Source organism: Rana temporaria, chromosome 2 (assembly GCF_905171775.1).
Source record: "Rana temporaria chromosome 2, aRanTem1.1, whole genome shotgun sequence".
NCBI lineage: Eukaryota > Metazoa > Chordata > Amphibia > Anura > Ranidae > Rana > Rana temporaria.
Window position 1 is genome coordinate 394,018,108 of NC_053490.1, and position 27,482 is coordinate 394,045,589.

Genomic DNA, 27,482 nt, shown 5'->3' on the forward strand with positions numbered 1-27,482 from the left:
TCCCGCGAACTGTCGTAGCTGTACGTCAGTCCCTTTAAGCAGGATAGCAGGCGTGTGTGCCCGCTGCATCGCGAGGGTGCCGATGCTCATGACCAGCGGCCACGAGCGATAGTGAGAACGAGAGGCATAACAGGGACATGTGTGTGTAAACACACAAATCCCTATTCTGTGAGGAGAGACAGATCGTGAGTTCCTAATAGCTAGGAACCACGATCTGTAATTTCCTCTAGTCAGTCCCATCCCCCCACAGTTGGAAAACACACAGTCAGGGAACACAATTAACCCCTTGATCGCCCCCTAGTGTTAACCTCTTCCCTGCCAGTGACATTTTTACAGCAATCAGTGCATTTTTATAGCACTGATCTCTGTATAAATGGCAATGGTGTAAAAAATGTGTCAAAAGTGTCCGATGTGTCCGCCATAATGTCGCAGTCCTGATAAAAATCTCAGATCGCCGCCACTACTAGTAAAAAAATAATAATAATAAAAATGCCATAAATCTATTCCCTAATTTGTAAATGCTATAACTTTTGCGCAAACCAATCAATATACGCTTATTGCGATTTTGATTACTAAAAATATGTAGAAGAATACATATCGGCCTAAACTGAGAAAATTTTTGTTTAAAAAAAAAAAAAATTGGGTATATTTATTATAACAAAAAGTACAAAATATTGTGTTTTTTTCAAAATTGTCGTTATTTTTTGTTTATAGAGCAAAAAAAAATCGCAGAGATGATCAAATACCACCAAAAGAAAGCTTCATTTGTGGGAAAAAAGGACGTCAATTTTGTTTGGGTACAACGTCACACGATTGTCAGTTAAGCGTCGCAGTGCCGAATCGCAAAAAATGGCCCGGTCATTAAGCAGCCAATTCTTGCGGGGCTGAAGTGGTTAAAAAACTGCTATCAGCTAATACAATAGCTGATACAATAAATGATAAAATATGACAATAAAAATTAAACATACTCAATGGAGTCCAGTGATGCCTTCCTAAGGCTGGCCATACACAGTTCCTGCTGAAACGGTCGAGATTCGAGCCATTAATGGACAGGCTGAATGTACCAGGTTAATCGATCATTCAACTTGGGTACAACCAGCCTGCCGGATTCGCTTGTGATTATCGTAAATGGCTGCTATAGCTGCTAGCAATAATCACTGGCAGACAGTGTCCCTCCTGCGGAGCCATTGTCTTCCTACCCGGGGGAGGGCAGGGAAGGGTGGGGGAAGCCATCCCTGCTGGGAGAAGACCCGGCAGGAGGGACACTGTCTGTGTTGATGGGGGAATCTAGCGAAATTAGCTCTATGTATGGCCAGCCTTACTGACAAAGGTTCCCTGTGCTATTGTTAATCCAAACCTTTGTCGTTGATTCAGGAGGTGACTGCCGCTTTCTGGTTTTCACAGGTGGCCCCTGGCGACACGTGCTAGATGTAGCTGCGTGTAATTTTATTTACTGGTTGCCAATATGTGTCAGTAACAAAATCTTGCAATACTTTAGCGCCCAGCCTGGCAGCCTTCTGGTATGTGTGACTTGATATACCAGGAGGCTGCAGGTGGATGAGGGCTACGTCACTCTCACATTGGCAAGGAATAAGGTAAGTTAGTACTAGGGTGCTGAAATAAAAAATGGTATTTGCTAAAAGAAAACAATATATTCACTATTTGATTATGGAAGAGAGAAGGGGGGGTGAAAGAAATTGTAGTTGTAGGACTCTGGTTCAAGTCTTTCTCTTGCACATCCACCATCCAGAAATTGAGCACAGCGCCTTTTCTAAGCACAGGGTAGAAATCGCTGGCATAGAAGTTGCTAAAGGAATCATTGGGTGCAGTAAGTAGCTAATTCATCTTGTAGCAGTCTATAGCCATGTAGCTTGCTTTGATAAAAAATAACTAGTTTGAAATTTTTCTCTCTTTTTGGTCTGACGTTCTAAGGGTTTGATTTATTTAACCAAATGTTCAAGGGCAGGTATACATCAGGATGGTGCGCTTGCGTTGCTAGCCTGCAGGAGTGGGCAAATGTACCAAAACGCAGAGATCGTGATCACTGTACCCATCAAACTGATCATACACTGATCTTCAGTTCACAAGCACGCTGTTGTGTACCTTGCCTTATTTTTAAATGCGCTTTCGTGTTGCGCCCAAAAAATTTAACAAAATGCCTTGTCTACTTTATTACACGTACTTATATAGCACCATCAATGTACATTGCGCTTTACGTACATGCATATTAGTCTCTGCCCTCAAGGAGCTTCAAATCTAAGATTCTTAACTCATATTCATACATACTAGGCCATTTTAGACAGGTGCCAATTAACTTACCAGCATGTCCTTGAAGTGTGGAAGGAAACCCCGGCAGGCAGAGGGAGAACATGCAAACTCCAGGCAGGTAGTGTTATGGTTGGGAATCAAACTGGTGACCCCTAGTGCTGCTTGGCGGAAGTGCTAAACGCTTAGCTATGTGCTGGGCTTGGATTGTGATAGGCCCCAATGTTTTTTACACTTTTTTCAATCTAGGATAGCATTGTGCAATTATCTCATTTTGAAATCCACATGGTATGCAATGTTAATTATCTTAACAGCAGTTAGTTAGACCCAAAAGCTTTCAAGAAAATCGCATTTTAGTTTTATCAATGCCACGGCTTTGGGAATGTACATTCAGAAGCTGAAGCATTCATTCTATAGCAACCTACATTTGCTAGTAAATTCAGCTTATGTACAGTGAAGCTTGTCGCAGTACAGTCTGTGAGGATACGATTCAGTTACCTGTGAAAAAATTGTGCCATAGTGTATAGTTTTCCAGCTTTCACATTTTACATCAAAATACCAGTGAGTATATTTATATAAATATGATTTATATTATTAGTACTTAACCACTTATGCCCCAGACCATTTTGTTGCTAAAGGACCAGTCCCCTTTTTGCAATTCGGCACTGCGTCGCTTTAACTGACAATTGCGTGGTCGTGCGACGTGGCTCCCAAACAAAATTGGCGTCCTTTTTTTCCCACAAATAGCGCTTTCTTTTGGTGGTATTTGATCACTCTGCGGTTTTTATTTTTTGTGCTATAAACTAAAATAGAGCGACAATTTTGAAAACAATGCAATATTTTTTACTTCTTGCTATAATAAATATCCCAAAAATATATATATAAAAAAAAATTCCTCGATTTAGGCCGATACGTATTCTTCTACATATTTTTGGTAAAAAAATCGCAATAAGCGTTTATTGATAGGTTTGCGCAAACGTTAAAGCGTCTACAAAAAAGGGGATAGTTTTATGGCATTTTTATTAATATTTTTTTTTTTACTAGTAATGGCGGCGATCAGAAATGTTTATCGTGACTGTGACATTATGGCGGATACATCAAACACTTTTGACACTGTTTTGGGACCATTGTCATTTTTACAGCGATCATTGCTAATAAATGCAATGATTACTGTGAAAATTAGACTGGCAGTGAAGGGGTTAACCTGTAGGGGGCGCTGAAGGGGTTAAGTGTTCCCTAAGGAGTGATTCTTACTGTGTGGGGGCGTGGCTTGGCATGTGACGTCACGGATCCTCGTTCCCTATGACAGGGAACAGACTATCAGTGACAGTCTGACTAGGAAGCACGGGGAGAGGTTTGTTTACACTATTTAGTTTTTTTTGTTTTTTTTCATTCAAGTTTAAGTTTATTTTTAAGATAAGAAAATACAATAAAATAAAAATATCGGGTGATACATCAAAGACATGCATAAATATGAACAGTAAAATTCATTTTGTATCGAGTATCCCCTTTTTACTATTTCCTCTGTTCAAATAGCCCGTCTATAGACATAGTATCATACAAATGAGAGAGGAAATACAAAATAAGTAAAAAGAGTAAAAATACCTAAAATAACAATTCAAATTGTAAAAAAAAAATTTACTTCATGTATGAAGGAATTCATAAACCTCTCAATATCGTCTAAAATATGAAAAACACAAGGCACATACCAGATCAATTATACGGATCCACAAAAAGGATAGATTTTCAGAGAATCTCCACCTCTCCGACACCCCTAATGGGATCATTCTGTGTCCAATTAGAGAAGTCCCTTCAATCCAACCTCCCTCAAAAAATAAAATCGGATCAAACTGGTATCAGAATGTTTAGGTTTGTTTACACTTACCTCTCCCCATTCTTCAGCTCTGTGACCCGATCGTGGGACACCGGCGGCGATCACATCTATTAATGAAGCATGATGCATTGCAAGACTACAGCATATCCTCTATATACTATTAAAATAGAATTGAAAAAAACATGGATATAAAAAAAATCTTTACCAATCACAGAATGCTTTATCTGTTAACAGTATGCTTTATTTTCCCATGATTTCCATGTTGCTTTGCATTAAAGCAGCCCCATTCCACAACTGCTGTTCAGTCTGTCGTAATGGTTTATCTGACTGCGTGCTCTATTCAATTCATGGTTCATTTTATATCCATATTTTTCACCTTGTATTGTTATCTCCTACTAATTCTAACTATACTTACTATTCAATGAAAAACATAGTTGAAAGAAAATGATCGAAATAGTGCACTAAATGTTAGCATTCAATTTGTATTTATGCAAAAAAGCAGAACCCTCTGATATGTTTATAATTTTTTAGGACTTGCTGGTTGAGATATCTATGGAGGAAGGGACAACATGATCATATCATGGAAAATTAGGATCAGTTATAGTGACCCTGTCACCACAGGGGTTGCTTGAAATTAAGCACATCCTGTAAATCAAGAACATCTATATTTACCTTTTTTTGCCCCCCCCTTTTTTAAACTGTTGCTTTGCTGCTCCCCAGCCACTAGAGGTATTTCACACACTGTGGTTCCTCCCACTGGTTCAAACGACCTGTAGTGACATAAATATGGGGTGTGTCTGAAGGTGTAGGTATGCACACATTTTGCTTAGATTACAAGTGACATGTTAAGGAACAGTTGGCTTTCCTAAAAACCAATTAAGGAAATTTCAGATTTCAAACATCAGCAAAAAGTATAGACAAAGCTATGCTGTATTATTTGGTAAAGTTTTGGTTTGTTTTTCCACATTGCTGAAATGTAGATTTATGTTTTCTCCTACATTATATTCTTTCAAATGAGGCTATCTGTGGGAGAGTTCTTTTCATGCAATTTCCTGTTTAATGTGTTAGTGTAGGTAGAAAGACTTCCATTAGATTCAGACATGTATTTATTAAAACATACTTAGACATATTTTAAATAGTCTTTCTTTATAGTAGTCTTGTATAATCCTCTACAGATCAACCTTGAGACTAGGAGAAGCAAGAGCAGAACTATAAGCCAGGCTTATACTACAGGCTTTACTACATTGCACAGCGTTTAAATATAAAACATGGATCTTGCTGATTGGGCGAGAAACCTCAGGGATGATCTCATCAGTGAGTTGCTGTTCCTTGACCAGACTGTACTAATGTCAGTGGAAAAGAACATAGTTAGGACCTGGCTATGTTGGGTGTGCTACATTGGGTGTATAGATTAGAAAACTAGTTGAACAGAATTACACATTTTTTGGAAGGGTAGACAGTTCAGAACATAGATTTAGCTGTTTGCTTAAAGGGGTTGTAAAGGTACAATTTGTTCCCCCTAAATAGCTTCCTTTACCTTAGTGCAGTCCTCCTTCACTTACCTCATCCTTCAATTTTGCTTTTAAATGTCCTTATTTCTTCTGAGAAATCCTCACTTCCTGTTCTTCTGTCTGTAACTCCACACAGTAATGCAAGGCTTTCTCCCTGGTGTGGAGTGTCGTGCTCGCCCCCTCCCTTGGACTACAGGAGAGTCAGGACGCCCACTAACACACAGCTCCTTTCTCTATCTGCAACGTAGAGAGCGTCCTGACTCTCCGGTAGTCCAAGGGAGGGGGCGAGCATGACACTCCACACCAGGGAGAAAGCCTTGCATTACTGTGTGGAGTTACAGACAGAAGAACAAGAAATGAGGATTTCTCAGAAGAAATAAGGTCATTTAAAAGCAAAATGGAAGGACGAGGTAAGTGAAGGAGGACTGCACTAAGGTAAAGGAAGCTATTTAGGGAAAGAAATTGTACCTTCACAACCCCTTTAAAGATACACGTTAAAGTTGATTCTCAGCTAATACAAAGTGTGAAAACCCTAAATGTGAACTAATTTCAGACTGCAAAGCCAGATTCGCAACCCTACATTTCAGTGGCAGCACAGCATTGCCTGGACATTAAATGAGTAACAACACACTGGGGTAGTCTTACTAAAATTGGTGCACACAGAATCTGGTGCAGCTGTGCATAGTAACCAATCCGTTTCTAACTTCAGCTTGTTCATTGAAGCTTTGACAATAAAACCTAGAAGCTGATTGGTTACAATGCAGATTCTGTGTGCACCAATTTTAGTAAATCTCCTACACTGATAAGCAGGGTGGATTTGATTTAAATCAAGTCGATTTAAATCACTAGAAAAAAGGCTTGATTTAAATCAACTCGATTCGTGCAGGGGAGCCAACATGCCGCCGTATAATGACGGTGGCTAGTCAGCCCCCAACGGCATCAGTGATGATGAAACGCATAGGGAGGAAACGTGACTTGTGTACTGGGACGCAGCGGCCATTTTTATGGTTGGAAACGCTGGACGTTTCCTTCGTTTTGCTTGCTTTTAACTTAGCAAAATACGAGTGTAAGAACTTTTAAAATTCTTTTATTAAAAGATGGTTGGGATGTCTGCACTATGAAATGTCTTTTCTCTCTACTGGGTTCTGCGTGATGTGGACGAGTGATTATAATCATTTCTATATGGTTGTGGACCTGATTTTGAGAGGCATCTAGGCTTGCTGGTATCTACCTGAAGGAGCTGCAGTTCTTAAATGAATAATTACCTTGCTTGTTTAATCTACCTAAGGGTAAGAAGCAGTGTGTTTGGGTGATTGTGGCGGTGTCCTTACAAGTGGATTTTACAAGATTTATCACTACGGACTTTTTAAGAATTGTTGTATAACTCATTTAATATACCAAAGGTTTATGAGAGACTTTGATATAGTTTCTATTAAAGGGGTTGTATAGGTTATTTTTTTTTCACTAGCTTAAAGGTTCCTTTAAGCTAGTGCATTGTTGGTTCACTTACCTTTTACTTTGATTTCTCTTCTAAATGTTTTTTTTTGGTCTTAAGTGGTTAAATAAAACCTGTTTTTTTTTTTTTTTTTTTTAAATCATCGATTTTCATCCACCCTGCTGATAAGGTCATCCTTCTGCCCAATCAGCTCTTCGCTCTTGTCATATGTACAGCAACAAATCTTTATTGGCTCATAGTGCTGACTTTTCCTCTCTCAGGGGACAGGGGATTATGAAAGCCTGGGCCCAGATTCACGTAGGAGGGCGTATCTTTGTGCGGGCGTAGCGTATCCTAGATATGCTACGCCGCCGTAACTTAGAGAGGCCAGTACCGTATTCACAAAGAACTTGCGCCATAAGTTACGGCGGCGTAGCGTAAATGGGCCGGCGTAAGCTCGCCTAATTCAAACTAGGCTGGTAGGGGGCGTGTTGTATGGTAATGAATCGTGACCCCACGTAAATGACGCACTTAACGAACGGCGCATGCGCTCGCATGCTCAGTATCACGTCAAATTTTCTCCCTAACTTACGCCGGGTCAATGTTTAGTCGACGTGAATGTAACCTACGCCCATCCCCATTCACAGACGACTTACGCAAACGGCGTAAAATACAACGTTGTTCCGACATTTCCGATGTCCATACCTAACATGACTTACCCCTGCTTTATGAGGGGTAAAGTTACGCCGGTCGGACGCCTTACGTAAACAGCGTATTTTAATACGCCTGGCGCAAGTACGTTCGTGAATCGGCGTATCTAGCTCATTTGCATATTCGACGCGGAAATCAACTGAAGCGCCACCTAGCGGCCAGCGTAAATATGCACCTAAGATACGACGGCGTAAGAGACTTACGTCAGTCGTATCTTATACAAATTCTGGCGTATCTGATTCTTTGAATCAGGCGACGAGATACGACGCCTCACATTCAGACTTACGACGGCGTATCTGGAGATACGCTGTCGTAAGTCCTTTGTGAATCCAAGCCCTGATATCAAGAAGAGATCAGGTATTTACACCAGCTATATTTAAAAATACTTTAATCTATTTTTAAAGAATACATAACTGCTTTGACTGTAGTGCATAAGTTTTGACTGTGAGCTTTTTTAAATAACGCAAAGACCAAGTGACACAGTGCAGTAACACATTTACATTTTACTTAGAAAGCATCTTTTGTTCTAAATGTTCCAAACCAATAGAAGTTAAAATCTGATTGTAACTCTTTGCCCTTCCTTGTTAAATACATGGAAGCGTGCTGAAATTTTCATTAGCAGAAGTTTTCTTTTTGACAAATCATGTGGAATAAAGCTTGGAAATTCTGCAGTATGTTTACTTGGGCTTGTCTTTACTGGAATCAGCAAGAATTTCAACAATTGGAATCAGCAGGAATGCTAGGAATTTGGGGAGAAACATTCAGTGTTTCCTTACCAACAACAAAGAGCTGTTCTCCGCTAACATTGGTGCTTTTGCATATTAACTGCCATCCTTTAGATATTTCAGAAGCTTGGTAAAAATTCTATTGCTGTAGTGCAACTCATTTCCGACTGTTTTTTTTTTTTCTATTTTTTTTTTTTTTTTTAAAGAATCTCAACATTCCTCATATTTATTATGCAATTTATTATTGTATAGATGTAGGTTACTGCTCATAAGTGTAAAAAAATTGTAAGCAATCTTAGAAAATTTTATTAATTGCTCTTTCTTCGCATTTGTTGAAGATTGCAGTAAATTTAGAATATTTGTTTTATATTTGCAGACTAGCCATGTAGATGGTACATAAGCTCAATTTTTCACAAGCAGATGTATTATGTTTAATTATCACAGAAATCAAGGCATAAAATGAGTGTGGGTGGTTTTGCTGTTGTGTGCTCTCTTGTTGCCACGGCTGTGGAGAGAGAGCATAACTGCACATGTGCAGGGCTCAGGGGAAGAATGGTGCTCTGTCTTGTACAATAAGTGGTGCTCGTTCTGATAACTGCATGGTGCTTTGAAAACTGTGGATACAAGTACTGCAGCCTATGCGTGCATTGTATTTAGTGAGCAGGCTAGGTTTTATTCAGGCATGCCCTTTTAAACACTGCCACTGTTCCCTGTGATCTGGCTTTGCTCAACCTTTGCTGATTTGCGATGTTTATCATTTCTTTTAATGTGACTTTATTATTTTCGCAAGCTAGTGACAGATGTGAAGTGTAGGCAACAGGAGATACTTGCACATGTCTTAATGCCCCTACTTTTTCTGAATTCGAGGCTATTCTAAGGCTTTTCTAATTAGGCAAATCCTCCTTACTTCCTTCCTCCTATACTTCCTTACTTGATTTTGAAGCCTATCTGTTCCCTCTCCACTTTCCCATACATTCCTAATGGCCCATCACTATGACAAGCTGGCTCACTGGCCAGTAGGAATGTGTGGGATGTGGGAAGAGGGTATGAAAACTATGAGCAAGGTCCAGAGCTTTGACCGAAGAGAATGGTCTAGTGTTTGGGCAGAGTGGAGGAACTCAAAGCAGATGCAGTAACTTCTTGATGCCTGCACTTAATACCTGTCAGGGCTTCTTTCTGTTGTCCACTGTCTTGTCACTGGTAAACTCTAATGCAGTTGAATGGGGGGGCTTACAATGACTAAAAACGTTTCTTAATTAGCTCTTGTCTCTTCAGTATCATCTCAAAGGTCCATTTACCATCCTTCTTTATGGTCACTGGCTTTAATAGCTATTACAGTACTTCTGCCAGAAGGGTTTCAGAGCTCTGAACTTTTAGAGAACGATTTTTGGTGTTTTATAAGGACAAGGTGGTTTTGTGTCTGAAAATTTCATTTTTTTCAAAGATGGTGACTGGTTTCCACTTAGGGGTGTTGGTATTATCTTCTAAGTTAATTAGTCCTTCTAAAGGCCAAAAAGAGGAAACACTCCACACTCCACAGTTTGGATCAGGTATGTGCTCTGAGAGTTTAGATTGCAATGCTTTTAGGCAATATTCTGGGAAATCTTGGGTCTTGTGATTAATGTGGATTTTACTTTGACAGATACCACCTACCTAAAAAAAAATTCTGACAAAGTATAGCCCATTATGTAAACAATATTCCCTGTTGGCAGTGGCCTCTTTCAGCAGGATAATGCGCCCTGCCACACTGCAAAAATGGTTCAAAATGGTTCAAAAATGGTTTGAGGAACAAAACAGCAAGTTTGAGATTCTGACTTGTCCTTCAAATTTTCCTGATCTCAGTCCAATTGAGCATCTGTGGGATGTGCTGGAAAAGCAAGTCCTGGCATTTTACAGGACTTGGTGATAGGTGATACATTTATGGCTGATCACTGTATATAGCACATCGTGTTTTAAAAAAAAGGCATCCTCTGACTGGAGGCCATGTGTAAATAATGGAAGAACATGCATATATACTGTAAGAAAGCCACACATTTTGGGTTTTCTTTAAAATGTTAAACAAATGATTCTCACTACGACTCTGTAAGTTACCTGTATATATTGGAGCTAGTATTACACAATATTTGTTGTCCTGGCTTCTATAAAAAATAAAATCAATATATGCAAAACTAGGTTGTGGAATAACTTCATAATCAAATAAATACACAATTAAATACATTTTAGAAATCCTAATGACATATTTCTTTTGGACCTGTTTGTCTCTTTATACAAAATAACAACTCGTGATTCAACGGCTGATTAAAGTCATCTTATTTCAGTCACAAACATAAAATGCCTTTGGCTATGATTACTGATGTGTGGTTAAGAGGGTAAAATACTTCCATCCATCTGGCAGCATTTTAACACTACCAACCCACATGGGCTCTGGCAGCATGTTACCAACTATGTCCACTTCAAATATTAGTGTTCAGATCCACAAAAACAAAGGAAAAGCGGTTTAGGAATATTTTAGAAATGTGTCAACTGCTCTGCTACACTACAGCCTGCAATTTTGAATGCGATAAATGCACTAATAACCTAAAATTGTGATTTTGTGGTCAAGCAACCTGTGTTCAAGATGTTTTTGATTCCTCTTCTTGACTGAAATTCATGTGAATTTGTTAAAGGCATGGTGTTAAAGTATATGTAAACTGTCACCTTGTAAAACATTTGTGTATAGATATAATGTAAGAAAAAGTCTGATCATTGGAGGAGAGGAGGCTGAGTTCCTAGCACAGTCAGAAAAACTGACCACTCATGTCTAGTGTGATCAGTTTTTAATAGGAAAGCAGAGGGACTGGTAGGATCACCTGTTATTTCACACAATAGAAGCAATACAAAGAGAACAGGATATATTTCATACAAGTACATGGTACAGCAGGCACATATTATTATTAGTATACAGGATTTATATAGCGCCAACAGTTTACGCAGCACTTACAATATAAAAGGGAGACAATACAGTTACAATACAATAAAATACAAGAGGATTAAGAAGGCCCTGCTCAAAAGAGCTTACAATTCTAATAGGGTGGGGCAGGTGGTACAAAAGGTTGCAACTGTGGGGAATGAGCTCATGGAAGTGGTAAAAGATTAGTTGGAGACGTGATAGGCTTCCCTGAAGAGGTGAGTTTTCAGGGATCGCCTGAAGGTAGCAAGAGTAGGGGATAGCCGGACAGGTTGAGGTAGTGAGTTCCAGAGGATGGGAGAGACTCTGGAGAAATCCTGGAGACGAGCATGGGAGGAAGAAACAAGAGAGCTTGACAGCAGGAGGTCTTGAGAAGAGCAGAGAGGACGGTTTGGGATATGTTTAGAGACAAGATTGGTGATGTAACTTGGGGCAGAGTTGTGGATGGCTTTGTAGGTTATGGTTAGTATTTTGAATTTAATTTGCTGGGTGATAGGAAGCCAGTGTAGGGATTGGAGGAGAGGTTTGGCAGATACTGAGCGGTTGGTAAGGTGGATAAGTCTGACAGCAGCATTCATAATAGACTGAAGAGGGGATAGTCTATAAAGAGGCAGGCCAATAAGAAGGGAGTTGCAGTAGTCAAGGCGAGAGATAACAAGGGAGTGAATAAGGAGTTTGGTGGTTTCATTTGTTAGAAAGGGGCAAATTTTAGAGATGACATTAGACATATTAGACATATTGTTCTGACTCCAATTGTTGTGATAGCGATATATCCCTTGCTGAGACCTCTATGCCTGGCCTGTATAAGCAGATATACTCACTGCGGACAATCCTTGTCAGACAGCTGAACTCGTCAATACCGATTCATTCAAAAGAGGTGTTTATTCTTTAACTTCAGGGGTTACAGCAGATAACAGGAACATCAGATGAATGGTGATAGTATTGTGCGGTCAAAAGATGATGAAAGGCATCATCTTTTGACCGCACAATACTATCACCTTGGGCAGAGTACATGAGTGTCCTTCTACATGTGGCTTGCTGGCTGAAGAGATGACACAGGAAGTACTCCACACAGGAAGCAGGGAGGGGCATACATACAGTGAAAATATGTGGTAACTCAAAGAATCACATAAACATGTGCATTGCAACAAAGGCCACTAGATGGCAGCATAGGATAACACATAGATTTAGCTATGAGAAAATAGTAGGCAAACCACACTATATAAACTCTAATCTATATAACAATGCTAATATTAACTGAGGCTATGCATCTCATATTCTATGCCCCTATTGGGGCAGCACACTCCCCGTCTGGCATGATAATGCCACTATTTACATAATACAACGGTAGTTATGCAAATAAACAACAGCGCAATTTGCTTGATGTCTTGAAAACCTGAAAGACATAATGGAGAACATGCATATAATGCAACAACATTTATAATATAAGGCTTCAAGTTGTGACAACTAAAGTTCCAGATACTTCCTTCTTGAAGTTGCAGGTAGAATCCAACAGCATACCCAAGTAAGTTCAGCCTCCAATCGGCAAGAGCAAAATGAGTTCCGTGATAGGTCTGATCAAAGTCTTTACAGTCCCTATAGTCCAAAGGCCTGCAACTCTTATGGCTCCCTCTGTGAAGTGTCTACCTTGGTGTTTCACCCTTTCATGGTAGTGCCGTATGAGCAAAGTGGTGATGTGATGGCGAGCAGGTATAATGAGAGGATTCTGTTCTTGCTCACTGAACTTAGCCTTGTTTAGGCGTCCGCCAACCCTTAACGTGCCATCATTGTCAATGAATGGGTTCAGGTTAGCAATTGGACTGTTTTTTGGAATGTCCCCCTTGTCACGGATACGTCTGATTTCTGAGCCAAAGACATCCTGTTGTACACTGCGTATTACGATCAGTTCAGCTTCAGCAATGTCTTTTGCAGAAAGAAGCCTTTGGCACATGTGCCAACCTTGACAGTGAGCATCTGTGAGCTTCGTGTGAAAGCAGTGTGCAATATGAACTAACCTTGCGGTGGTGCGTACCAGCCTTGTCCACTTGGAGAAACGTTCAAAGCGTTGACAGCCCAAGGCACGTCTTTGTTCAGTTCTGGTGACAAGGGTTTTAACTTCAGGATGAACCTCTGGATCTTTGTCGGGTTCTAGAAGACTGAAGACGTCAGCCGTGGTTTCTTCTGGATCAGCCAACAAGAATTCAGGACCTGTTAACCAAGAAGAATTTACGAAGGCACTCGCAGACACTGGCCTGGTGCCATGATCTGCAGGATTAATTTCAGATGGAACATAATGCCATTGTTCAGGTTTAGATGATTTTCTTATTCTTTCTACACGGTTGCTGACATAGACATAGAAACGTTTAGTCTGGTTGTATATGTAGCCCAGAACAACCTTGCTGTCTGTGTAGAATTTGATGTCATCTATCTGAATGTCTAGCTCACGCAGTATGAAATCTGCAATCTCTACAGCTAGCACAGTCCCACAAAGTTCAAGCCTAGGAATTGTGTGTTCAGGCTTGGGTGCTAACTTAGCTTTCCCAAACAGAAACCCTACATGGGTTAGATTAGCCGAATCCCTTACCTTGAGGTAGGCAACAGCCGCTATGGCCTCAGTAGATGCATCTGAGAAGATGTGCAGCTCTTTCCTCCGACTGGTAGCAAGGGAAGTCGGAGTGTAGCAGCGTGGTATACGGATTCCATCTAAGGCATGTAACGACTGTTTCCAGGACTCCCACCTTGAAAGTTTGTCTATTGGTAGTGGGGCATCCCAATCTTTGTTAGTCTCTGAGAGCTGTCTAAGTATGGATTTACCTTGTATGGTGATGGGAGCCACAAATCCCACTGGATCGTATAGGCTGTTCACCACTGACAGAACTCCACGCCTGGTAAATGGCTTGTCTGCAGAGCTGACTTGAAAGCCGAAGCTGTCTTTTAATAAGTCCCACCGTAGGCCCAGACTTCTCTGCACAGGTGGCATGTCCATCCCCAGATTTAAGTCTTTAAACCCTGTGGCATGATCGCCAGGTTGAAAGGCTTTCATAACAGCAACAATGTTTGAGGCAATCTTGTGTAGTCTGAGGTTAGCCTCAGAAAGCATAACTTGTGTCCTTTGGAGCAGGTCTATGGCTTCTTCCGCTGTAGGTAAAGATTTAAGTCCATCGTCCACATAGAAATCTCTCTCGACGAAATGTCGAGCATCTGCACCATACTCCTGTTCTCCGTCAAGAGCAGTCCTTCGTAAACCGTATGTTGCGACGGCAGGTGAGGGGCTATTTCCGAAAACATGAACCTTCATGCGGTATTCAATCATCTCATTGTTCATGTTGTTGTCACGGTGCCACAAAAACCTTAGGAAGTTCCTATGGTCTTCTCGTACAATAAAGCAATGAAACATTTGTTCAATGTCCGCAGTTATGGCAACTGGCTCTCTTCTGAACCTCATGAGTACACCTACAAGGTTGTTGGTAAGGTTAGGACCAGTGAGAAGAATATCGTTCAGGGATACGCCCTGATGTTTGGCACTGGAGTCGAACACTACCCTAATTTGTTTTGGCTTACGTGGATGGTACACTCCGAAGAAGGGTAGGTACCAGCACTCATCGTGTATTTGAAGAGGTGGAGCTGGCTCAGCATGCTCATTGTCAAAGATCCTCTTCATAAAGGTAATGAAATGGTCCTTCATTTCAGGCCTGTTCTTTAATGTTCGTTGAAGTGGGTTGAATCTGGATAAAGCCTGTTCCCGATTGTTTGGCAGTTTGACCTTTGCAGCACGAAGAGGCAATGGTGCAACCCAGCTGTTAGACTCATCCTTGAAGAATTCTTTGTCCATTATTTTGATGAACTCTCTGTCTTCAACTGACAAGGCTATTTTGTTGTCGTCACTTGTGGTACAAAACACTGTGGTACCTAGGTTGTCATCACAAAGGATAGGAGTGACATCAGGTACTTGGATGATGTCAAGAGGCTTCTCCTTTATTTCATAATGGTGAGGGCACTCTTTGAAGTGGGATGCGCGTCCATTTCCTAACATGTAAGTTTTGAAGGAGTGGATCTCAGATGATGTACACATTCTATCCAAGCATACATCGCCCACTATTACCCAGCCTAGATCAAGTCTTTGTGCATAAGGGGCATCCTCAGGTCCATCACACTGCTCACGTACCTTATGTACTCTAAGAATGTCTCTTCCTAGCAAGACTAAGATTTCAGCATTCATGTCCATTGCGGGAATCTCATCAGCAAGGTGCCTTAAGTGAGGATGGTGATATGCAACCTCTGGAGTAGGAATCTCTTCTCTTTCGTCTGGTATCTGGTCACACTCGACTAATGTTGGTAGGAGTATGCCCTCTTTCCCTTCGATATGAGACACCATGAACCCATCGACCCTTCTGCCGAAAGTCTCTACGCGACCAGAACAGGTTCTGAGAGTATACGGTGTGGCATGACCCTCAATGCCAAAGATCTCAAAGAATTTAGGCTTGACCAGGGATCTGTTGCTCTGTTCATCTATTATGGCATACATCCTGGCAGCTTTTTCAGGTTGACCCTCTGGGTATACCTTAACAAGGCATATCTTGGCACAGCACTTGTGATCTAAACCTTCTCCACAGACTTCTGTGCATGAAGAAGAAACATTCTCCTGGGCTAGAGCGTGGCTTCGTTGCTCCCCGCCATGATTTGAGAGAGGGGTGGAGGTAGGTAGCTGCTGTGGGCTGTCTGTAAGTGGAGTAGGATGCATAGCTGTCACATGTCTTTCGCTGCTGCATTCTGTGCACTTGATGACAACTTTACAGTCCTTGGCAAAATGACTATAAGAAGCACAGCACCTGTAGCATACTCCAAGTTTCTGGAGAATCTCCCTGCGCTCTTGTAAAGTCTTTGCTCTCAGCTCTCGGCATTTCTTAAGAGGGTGAGGCTTCTTGTGAATAGGGCACTGACGATTAGGATCTTTATCTTTATCACCCGAATCACTCTGGTATGCATGAGAGGATACGGGTGGTGAGATGTCTGTCCTTTTAACAGATATTGCTCTATGAAAGTCTCTGTGTTTAGCTGCTGTGTTGTCATACCTTGGAGATGGTGATGAAGCAGGCAAGTTGGGTTCACTGAAGCTGAAGCTGGGATCATTTCTCATCCAGGCTTGTTCACTGATGAACCTGCAAAAATATGAGAATGGAGGAAAGGATACGTTATAGTCTCTTTTGTACCTTGAGCCCTGCTGCGCCCATCTCTCCTGCAGGCCGTATGGCAGTTTAGACACCACTGGATTGACACCATGAACAGTGTCCAGGAAGCTTAGACCAGGTAGACGTGGGTCTGTCTTTGCCAACTCTAACTCCATGAGGAGGTCACTTAGATCTTGGAGCTTGCAATAGTCTTTGTTCCCTATTTTTGGGAAGTTTTGCAGTCTCTTGAATAGAGCGCTTTCTATGGCTTCTGAGCTACCACAGGCTTGCTCAAGTCTTGTCCATGTGGCAACAAGACCTGCATCTGGGTGGTCAACATGTACTGTCCTCAGTCTTTTAACACGATTTTCAGATTCTGGCCCCAGCCACCTTATGAGCAAATCAAGTTCGTCCTTGCTATTAAGGTTGAAATTAGCAATAGCAGCCTTGAAGGTTGATCTCCAGGCCCTGTAGCTCTCTGGACAGTCATCAAACCTTGAGAGGCTGGTGATAATGAGCTCACGGCGTGCCATATAGCTGGCTAAGTCATTCAAGTCTGATCTCTCACTCTTTGGTGCCAAAGTAATCTGTGGAACCCCTTGGGTGTGAAAGTTCTCTGGTGAAGAAAGGTGAGGTTTACCAGGATGAAATGATGTTGCATGAGCGCTTAACTTTGGTGTAGTCTTTAAGGCTTCTGCTGGCTGTGGCTGGAGCTGCGGCTTGTCGCTGGAAGTCACCTTGTTGATGGCAGGAGTTGATATGGTTTGCTGCGTAGATGCTCTGGCGTTGTGGACTTGAGGAGACTCAGGCATTTTGAGCTGGGAGGTCCCTGAGTTGAGAGTCAGAACAGTGTTGTTAGTAGGAGGTACAGGAGATGACTCTGTATCTTTGTAAACATTATGCTTTAGCACATAATCACTGGTGCGATCAATTGGATCTTCCAGTTCTGCTGGGATAAGACAGTCTGAATTAGTACTTTGACCCATTGCTTGTTCAAGGACTTTCAGCCTTGCTAGCGCACCTGCTTCCTCTTTCTCTATTTGCAGAATCTTTATTTGGGATTCCATTTCTGCTTGGCGAGTTTTGCTCTGGGCTTTCATCTCTGCTTGGCGAGCTTTGCTTTGGGCTTCAAGAGCTTTGCTTTGGGCTTCCATCTCTGCTTCAAGAGCTTTGCTTTGGGCCTTCATCTCTGCTTCTTTCTTAGCAAGGGAGCTTTGCGCTTTTTTGGATTCAGCATCAGCGCGGGCCTCTATTAGCTTGTCGCTTAATGTTGAACTTCTGGAGCGAGAGGATCTAGAAGAACGTGCAGTGTGCTTGGTTGATGTTGATCTGTGAGATCTGGTCTCTTGCAGTTGAGCAATGCGGAGTTCTGCCTTACACTGAGCATTTTTCACTAAGAGATCCCTTTGTTGGTTCAATGCATCAGTCTTGGTCAGTTCTGCTGAAGAGTCCTCTATATTACAGTCTTGCAAGAAAGCAGTGTATTTTGCAGACAGCCGTTGGTAATGTTCATACGCAGCAGATAGGCGAACTATAGAATCTCCTAGTTCAGCCGGTTGATCATTAAAGTGTGGCAAAACTGACATGCAGTGTGAAGTTCTGTCCCAGAAGTCCGATAGCTTGCTGGAGAACTTATCTCTAGTGTATTCATAGTTTTCTCTGAGTTTCTGTATTGGTTTTATTGTACGCTTGGGTCTTACGCTCTGTTCAGCAATATCTGCAGAGTCTGCTCCCTGTACGTCTGCGGGTTCAGAGGCATGATGAATCTGCGTTGGTTCAGCCTTAAAAGAGTGTTCAGAGCCTTGTCTAGACATTTCTCACGGTTTTGTAAAAAATGGTACTGTCTCTTTAAGAAGACGAACAGCAGCTTAGACAGGTGGGGTAACACAGTTCAATTAGAGAAACAGCTTTCAACATTCACATGAAGAGCAGTAAGCTTGTGCGACCATGTGCTTTCACAAGATGGCGGCTGGCACTGAGCTTGATTGCAGATTAGGCACACACATATACACAGCATGCTGTAAGAATTCTATGCATCTTTTGACTGTTCTGACTCCAATTGTTGTGATAGCGATATATCCCTTGCTGAGACCTCTATGCCTGGCCTGTATAAGCAGATATACTCACTGCGGACAATCCTTGTCAGACAGCTGAACTCGTCAATACCGATTCATTCAAAAGAGGTGTTTATTCTTTAACTTCAGGGGTTACAGCAGATAACAGGAACAGCAGATGAATGGTGATAGTATTGTGCGGTCAAAAGATGATGCCTTTCCTACCTTGGGCAGAGTACATGAGTGTCCTTCTACATGTGGCTTGCTGGCTGAAGAGATGACACAGGAAGTACTCCACACAGGAAGCAGGGAGGGGCATACATACAGTGAAAATATGTGGTAACTCAAAGAATCACATAAACATGTGCATTGCAACAAAGGCCACTAGATGGCAGCATAGGATAACACATAGATTTAGCTATGAGAAAATAGTAGGCAAACCACACTATATAAACTCTAATCTATATAACAATGCTAATATTAACTGAGGCTATGCATCTCATATTCTATGCCCCTATTGGGGCAGCACACATATAAGACAACATTTAGGATCCAATAAGATTTTTACCCTGAATAAAGCATTCAGGGTATCCAGTGGTTTCCTCCAATAGTGATGTAGCTCAGGGCAGCACTAAAGTAAATGAATTAAATCCCCATGAAAAGAACAGAAAGAAAAAGGAGGATGCACCGACCTAGTGCATTACCACATAAAAAGGTTTTATTAAATAAAATAAAAGCAATAGTCTTACTCACAAAGGGAGCTTGAATGAACGCTTATCTAGCAATCAGACTGGTCTCTTGGCACCTGCCAGCAGGGCCTGATGATAACGAGGATCAGATGATACCCCAACGGCAGAATAGCACTGTTACACATCCCATAGAGCCTGAGTAGAGTACAATGAGATCTCAATAGAATGTAGAGTTGGGAAAGCTTCTGGGTCGAGATTCACCATCTCTATTAGTCCTGTTTACCATCATCCGTGAAAGTAAAAGAAAATCCCCAAATCTGGGTTGTCCCCAGAACAGGAACAGTAGAGATATCTTTCAATAAGCACACTAGTTACCTTGGTGACAACCAGAAAACAACTTCACTTTAGAGGGATTTTTTATCACTTGTCTGTGGGATGGGAAGTGAAGGAAAATCTCCCTAATGGCACACAGGTGACAAAAATAAACTTACCACATTTACAACCCTCCCCTACTCTATCCAAAATGAAAAATATAAAAAATAAATAAAAAAACATAAAATTTGAAATTGATCTAAAGGTAAGAATTGCCTTTACCTATACTGATATCTAGTTCTATTCCTGAAATTTTACCAATAATATTTAGTCTGAACCTAAACAGTAATGCCGCGTACACACCACCGTTTTTAATGTCATGGAAAAAACAAAGTTTTTCTCAACGTGATTCTTGTCAAGCCTGCCTTGCATACACATGATCGGGAAAAAAAATGTTTGAGCAAAGCGCGGTGACGTACAACACGTATGACGGCACTATAAAAGGGAAGTTCTATTCGAATGGCGCCACCCTTTGGGCTGATTATGCAAATTTCCCTTCTCATAACTTGCTTCTGAGCATGTGTGTTTTCCCCCCCTGCCGTTAAAGCCTACACACGTCCGTTTTTCACGACGAGAAAAACGACGACGAGAAAAAATAGAGCAGGTTCTACATTTTTAATGGCCATTTTTCTCTTCGGGAAAAAATGCTCTGGAGCCTACACACGATCGTTTTTAATGACCAATGTAAAACGTTTGTGTGTTTCCCCCTAGAATGTCAGGCTTGCTTCATTGAAACGTGAATTCAGCTTCTTCACACTTTGATTCACCTTGTCTGCCCTCTGTGTCCAATATACCGTCACTCCAACCAATCCTTTCCATGACACCTTGAAATGCTCCTTTCCTGATCTGGGGGATGCAACACACTATATGAAGAAGCCTCTGACAGCAATATGTTTGTTGTTTATCATAACAATTACATTTCTTGTATGTGTACTGTCTATTAATAAAAATAAATAAAGCATTAGCACAGGGGCAAATCGAGAGAAAAACAACCATTGTCTGTGAAAACCTGTGCCAGCAGCCAACTAGGCTGTTATTTGTGCTGAAGTCTATATCAGCAGGTAACATACTGCTATTCTCTCATGAAAAACATAAACAAAAAAAAGTCAAAATTAGGACTTTCATAGAAACAACATAAATTTTTGCAGGTAGAAATATGTTCCAGGTCGATTAAAGCTTAAAAAAGATAATATCTAGCACCTTCTTCCCTGTACTTTGTATATTGTTGCACTGCCTGTCTTTTCTTTATATTTAAAGGACAACTCCATCTAAATGGCAGTTTGACGATCTTAGAAAGTTTACAACATTTCTAATTGTTTGGAGTGATTTCTTTTGGATGGGGGAGGCGGACGCCCGCGCCCGCCCCCGCAACAAAAGCTTGGATCAAGAGATTTGGAGTGATTTCTAAATAAAAGGTATACCATGGGGGTTAACGTAGGAAATCGGTAGAAATTCTGTTGATTTTTAATCTGCATCAAAAATGCTGCACATTGTTTTCCATGTATTCCAATGGCCCTAGTTCACACCAGTGTAATCCATTTTGCTGCAGTCAACAGAAGTAAAACATGCTGCATTTTTTAGAAAAGTGACAGTAGAAAGACCAAGTGAATCAAATTGAAATTACATTGAAAGTGATATGATTCGTAGTAACAAGAGACACAGGGATTCTTTTGCAACAATCATTAGGCTGGATATCTATTTGACATTTAAAGGTAAAGTGTAGTTTTAGGTTAACCTCTATGAAAGGATACAGTGCCTTGAAAAAGTATTCATAACCTTTGAAATTTTCCACATTTTGCCATGTTACAACCAAAATTGTAAATGTATTTTATCGAGATTTTGTGTGATAGACCAAAACTATTTGGCCTATCCTTATTTTGAAGTGGAAGGAAAATGATAAATAGTTTAAATTTTTTTTTTTTTACAAATAAATATGTAAAAAGTGTGTGCATTTGTATTAAGCCTCCTTTACTCTGATGCCCCTAACTAAAATCTAGTGGAATCAATTGCCTTCAGAAGTCACCTAATTAGTAAATAGAGTCCACCTGTGTGTAATTAAATCTCAGGATAAATATAACTGTTCTGTGAAGCCCTCATAGGTTTGTTATAGAACCTTAGTGAACAAACGGCATCATGAAGGCCAAGAAAAACACCAGACAGGGCAGGGATAAAGTTGTGAAGAAGTTTAAAGCAGGGTCACGTATAAAAAAATATCCCAAGCTTTGAACATCTCACGGAGCACTGTTCAATCCATCATCTGAAAATGCAAAGAGTATGGCAGAACTGCAAACCTACCAAAACATGGTCGTCTACCTAAACTGACAGGCCAGGCAAAGAGAACATTAATAAGAGAGGCAGCCAAGATACCCATGGTAATTCTGGAGGAGCTTCAGAGAGCCACAGCTCGGGTGGGAGAATCTGTCCACAGGACAACTATTATGCCTTGTACACACGATCGGAATTTCCGATGGAAAAAGTCAGACAGACTTTTTCGATCAGATATTCTGATCGTGTGTAGCCACATCAGAGTTTTTTTCATCAATGAATTCCATTGGAGTTTAGATATAGAACATGTTCTATTTTTCTCCGATGGAATTCCATCGGAATTCCGATTTGATTTGGCCGGGCAAAAGTCCAATCGTGTGTACGAGGCATTAGTCATGCACTCCACAAATCTGGCCTTAATGAAAGAGTGGGAAAAAGAAAGCTATTGTTGAAAGAAAGCCATAATGACTTACTGTTCTCGTTGACGGAGCCGGGGACGTCCTTACCGAATTTGATGGCGGAATTTGAGCTATACGGGGAACTGTCGAACCTCAAAATAAACTTGAGCAAATCGGTGGCGATGGGCTTGCGTATAACACAGCAACAACTTTCCCACCTTCAGAGCAAATTCCGTTTAAAGTGGACAGAGGAGGCGCTGACCTATTTGGGAACTCGCATCCCACCCAGACTATCTCTAGTGTACAAACTGAACTTCCCCCCTCTTCTTAAGACCATTCAGGGACTACTGACGACATGGACTAAGGGGCTACACTCATGGTTTGGGAGATGTAGCATACTGAAAATGACAATTTTGCCCAAATTTCTATACCTTCTACAAGCCCTCCCGATACTCATTCCAGCAGACTACTTTAAGCAAGTATACACGACTTTCAAAACGTTCCTCTGGGGGGGAAAACATCCCAGGATACATAGGAAAATTCTCTCCCTACCCAAACGACTGGGGGGTATAGCGATGCCGGACGTCCGGGCCTACCATTATGCGGCACAGCTGGGCCGACTTGTCGACTGGTGCCGCCATGGAGACGTCAAACTTTGGCCTAGATTGGAACAGGCCCAATGTGATATCCCCCTACAACGAGCCCCCTGGTGTCACGCCGCTATGCGAGGAGACACCTGCTCATAGGAAACACCATCGTGGTATGCGCGCGGATTATGACAAGGACAAACTTGAGCTCTCGAACTTCGCCATTACGCCCGGTGCTGGGTAACCCACTCTTCGAACCGGGAATACGAAATGGGAAATTTAAAGCCCTGAAGGCGTTGGGCCTTTACCAGGCGTGCCATTTCAGCGAAGCAGGAAGATGGAAGACGAGGGCGGAGCTAATGGACCCGGGGGGAACCTACTGCTTAGATTTTTTAAGGACTGAGCAGCTGTCCCATTTTCTTGAAACTATGACACCCCCTCCCCCCGCGACGGGTCAGCCTCTCACGGTACTAGAGGAATGGTGCTCAGACACGGGGGTCCTGCCACATACATTGTCCCTTGCACACGAGCTGGTAATTATGCCGAGGACGGATTACTGTCTCCCGTGCTTCGCTGAGTGGGAACGATCGCTAAACTGTACATTCTCCGAAAAGAAAAGGGAAAAAATTCTATCTCACACACATAAATCCTCCATATGCACCAGAGTACAGGAGACTAATTACAAGATCCTAACCGGCTGGTATAGGACCCCAGACCTGCTACAAGATCTTCCCTGCGACGTCGGACAGATGTTGGCGTTGCATGGAAGACAAGGGCACACTGTTACACGTGTTCTGGTCCTGTCCCCGACTCCGGAACTTTTGGACCGAAGTACGGCGGATAACGCAACAGTTTACGGACCGTGAGGTCCCTGATGATCCAGCATTCATCCTTCTCCACGCGACTGACGCCCCCACGCGGGTGTACAAGAAATCGGTTGTTCGCCATTTGTTGGATGCCGCCAAGGCCTGCATCCCGATCCGTTGGAAGTCAACGCTCCCGCCGACTGTTGCCATGTGGTTGCAGAGAATAGACGAAATCAATAAAATGGAAGATCTCATCCTAACGAGTCAGGATAGACAGGAGGCCTACACAGATACCTGGCGTATCTGGAATATTTTTAAATACTCCGATGAAGGGGTAGCCCTTAGGGGCGGAAGTACCTCAACCTGAACTCTTTGATTTCGTCTGTGGTATGCTCTCCGCAGTAGTCGCGGGAGGTGACACAGTAATAACGCCCTTCCTGGTGGCGAACGTGAGGCGATGTCCGTAGTCAAAACTCCCCCCCCCACATACCTACCCCCCCCCTTCCTTTCAGCTCTCCTCCCTTTCCTTTGCCTGTATTTTCTAGGAGAGAGCTCTCTACATCTACCTCTATTTACCCTTTCTGCTCCTATTTTCTATATAAATCTGAAAAGTCAGGGGATCGGGCCCGTGGGACCACGGTGACTCGTTTGATTTTGAATAAGCGGGTTGAGACACACATGCAGATGAGAGGGAATATAAAGAGTGGGGAAGGCGGCGCCGTGAGGGGTGCAGCCATGTCCTCATAAAGATGGACGAATAGTCGACCCCTCCACTGTGATGATTAATATTACCCTGTATTGTTTGAACTGTTCGGTTTTTAAATCTGTACTGTGTACCTTGATGTTTATCCCATTTACCGTACTGATGTTTGTAATGACGCGGTGGCTCCTATGGACCCCCTTTTTCCCTGTTTATAAATAAAGAATTAAAAAAAAAAGAAAGAAAGCCATAATAAATCCTGCAGTTTGCGAGAAGCCATGTGGGGGAGACAACAAACATGTGGAAGAAGGTGCTCCGGTCAGATGAGATCTACAGTTGTGCTCATAAGTTTACATACCCTGGTAGAATTTATGATTTCTTGGCCATTTTTCAGAGAATATGAATAACACATAAACTTTTCTTTCACTCATGGTTAATGTTTGGCTGAAGCCATTTATCATCAATTAACTGTGTATACTCTTTTTAAATCATAATAACAACAGAAACTACCCAAATGACCCTGATCAAAAGTTTACATACCCCAGTTCTTAATACTGTGTATTGCCCCCTTTAACATCAATGACAGCTTGAAGTCTTTTGTGGTATTTGTGGATGAGGCTCTTTATCTTCTCGGATGGTAAAGCTGCTCATTCTTCTTGGCAAAAAGCCTCCAGTTCCTGTAAATTCTTGGGCTGTCTTGCATGAACTGCACGTTTGAGATCTCCCCAGAATGGCTCAATGATATTGAGGTCAGGAGACTGAGATGGCCACTCCAAAACTTTCACTTTATTCTGCTGTAGCCAATGATGGGTCGACTTGGCCTTGTGTTTGTGGATCATTGAAATGTCCAAGTACATCCCATGTGCAGCTTCCTGGCTGATAAATGTCCTGTGCCTTTGTAGCTCACACACCCCCAAAATATCAGCGATCAACCTCTGTGTTTCACAGTAGGAATGGTGAACCTTTCATCATAGGCCTTGTTGACTCCTCTCCAAATGTAGCATTTATGGTTGTGGCCAAAAAGCTAAATTTTGGTCTCATCACTCCAAATGACTTGTGCCAGAAGGTTTGTGGCTTGTCTCTGTGCTGTTTGGCATATTGTAAGCGCTATAATTTGTGGCATTTGCGTACTAATGGCTTTCTTCTGGCGACTCGACCATGTAGCCCATCTTTCTTCAAGTGCCTCCTTATTGTGCATCTTGAAGCCACACCACATGTTTTCAGAGAGTCCTGTATTTCATCTGAAGTTATTTGTGGGTTTTTCTTTGCATCCTTAACAATTTTTCTGACAGTTGTGTCTGAAATTTTAGTTGGTTTTGGTTTCAAAAGAACCCCTCATTTTCCACTTCTTGATTAGAGTTTGAACACTGCTGATCTGCATTCTCAATTCCTTGTATATCTTTTTATAGCCCTTTCCTGTTTTATACAGTTTGACTACCCTTTCCCGCAGATCCTTTGACAATTATTTTGTTTTCCCCATGACTCAGAATCCAGAAACATCAGTGCAGCACTAGATGAAAGATGCAAGAGTCTGTCAGGAGTCCAGAACCTCATTGACCTTTTTATACACACACACACACGAATTACAAGCAAACAGATCACAGGTGAGGATGGTTACCTTTAATAGCCATTCAAACCCCTTTGTGTCAACTTGTGTACATGTTATCTGGCCAAAATCACCAGGGTATGTTTACTTTTGATCAGGGTCATTTGGGTAGTTTCTGTGGTCATTATGATATAAAAGAGTAAGCGCAGTTGATTGATAATAAATGGCTTCAGCCAAACACTAACTGTGAGTGAAAGAAAAGTTTTGTGTTATCATTCATATTCTCTGAAAACTGGCCAAGAAATCAAAAATTCTGCTAGGGTATGTAAACTTATGAGCACAACTGTAAATTGAACTTTTTGGCCTAAAAGCAAAACGCCATGTGTGGCGGAAAACTAACACTGCACATCCCCCTGAACACACCATCACCACCGTGAAACATGGTGGGGGGCCAACATTATGTTGTGGGGATGCTTTTCTTTAGCAGGGGCAGGGAGGCTGGTCAGAGTTGATGGTAAGATGGATGGAGCCAAATACAGTGCAATCTTAGAAGAAAATCTGTTATGCCCTGTACACACGATCAGTTCATCTGATGAAAACGGACCGATGGATTTTTTCATCAGATATCCGATGAAGCTGACTTTCATCAGTCTTGCGTACACACCATCAGTTAAAAATCCGATTGTGTCAGAACACTACGACATGCTGAAAAAAATGAAGTTCAATGTTTCCGATCATGCGTCGATTTGATTCTGAGCATGCATGGATTTTTAACCGATGGACTTGCCCACAGACGATCGTTTTTTTTTTCTATCGGTTTTTTAACCATCAGATGATTTTAAAACAGGTTCTAAGTTTTTTCACCGATGGGGAAAAAAAATGATGGGGCCCACACACGATCGGTTCCTCCGATGAAAACAGTCCATCGGACCGTTTTCATGAGACGAACCGATCGCGTGTACAGGGCATAAGAGTCTGCAAAAGACTTGAGACTGGGGTGGAGGTTCACCTTCCAGCAGGACAACAACCCTAAACATACAGCCAGAGCTACAATGGAATGTTTTAGATAAGCATATTCATGTGTTAGAATGGCCCAGTCAAAGTCCAGACCTATATCCAATTGAAAATCTGTGGCAGTACTTGAAAATTGCTGTTCACAGACGCTCTCCATCCAATCTAACAGAGCTTGAGCTATTTTGCAAAAAAAGAATGAGCAAAAATGTTGCTCTTTTGATGTGCAAAGCTGGTAGAGACATCCCCAAAAAGACTTGCAGCTGAATTGCAGTGAAGGTGGTTCTACTAAGTATTGACTCGTGAGGGCTGAATACAAATGCACGCCACACTTTTCGCATATTTATCTGTAAAACGTTTTGAAAACCATTTATCATTTTCCTTCCACTGCACAATTATGTGGCACTTTGTGTTGCTCTATCACAAAAAAAAAGCAAAAACGATAAAAATACATTTAC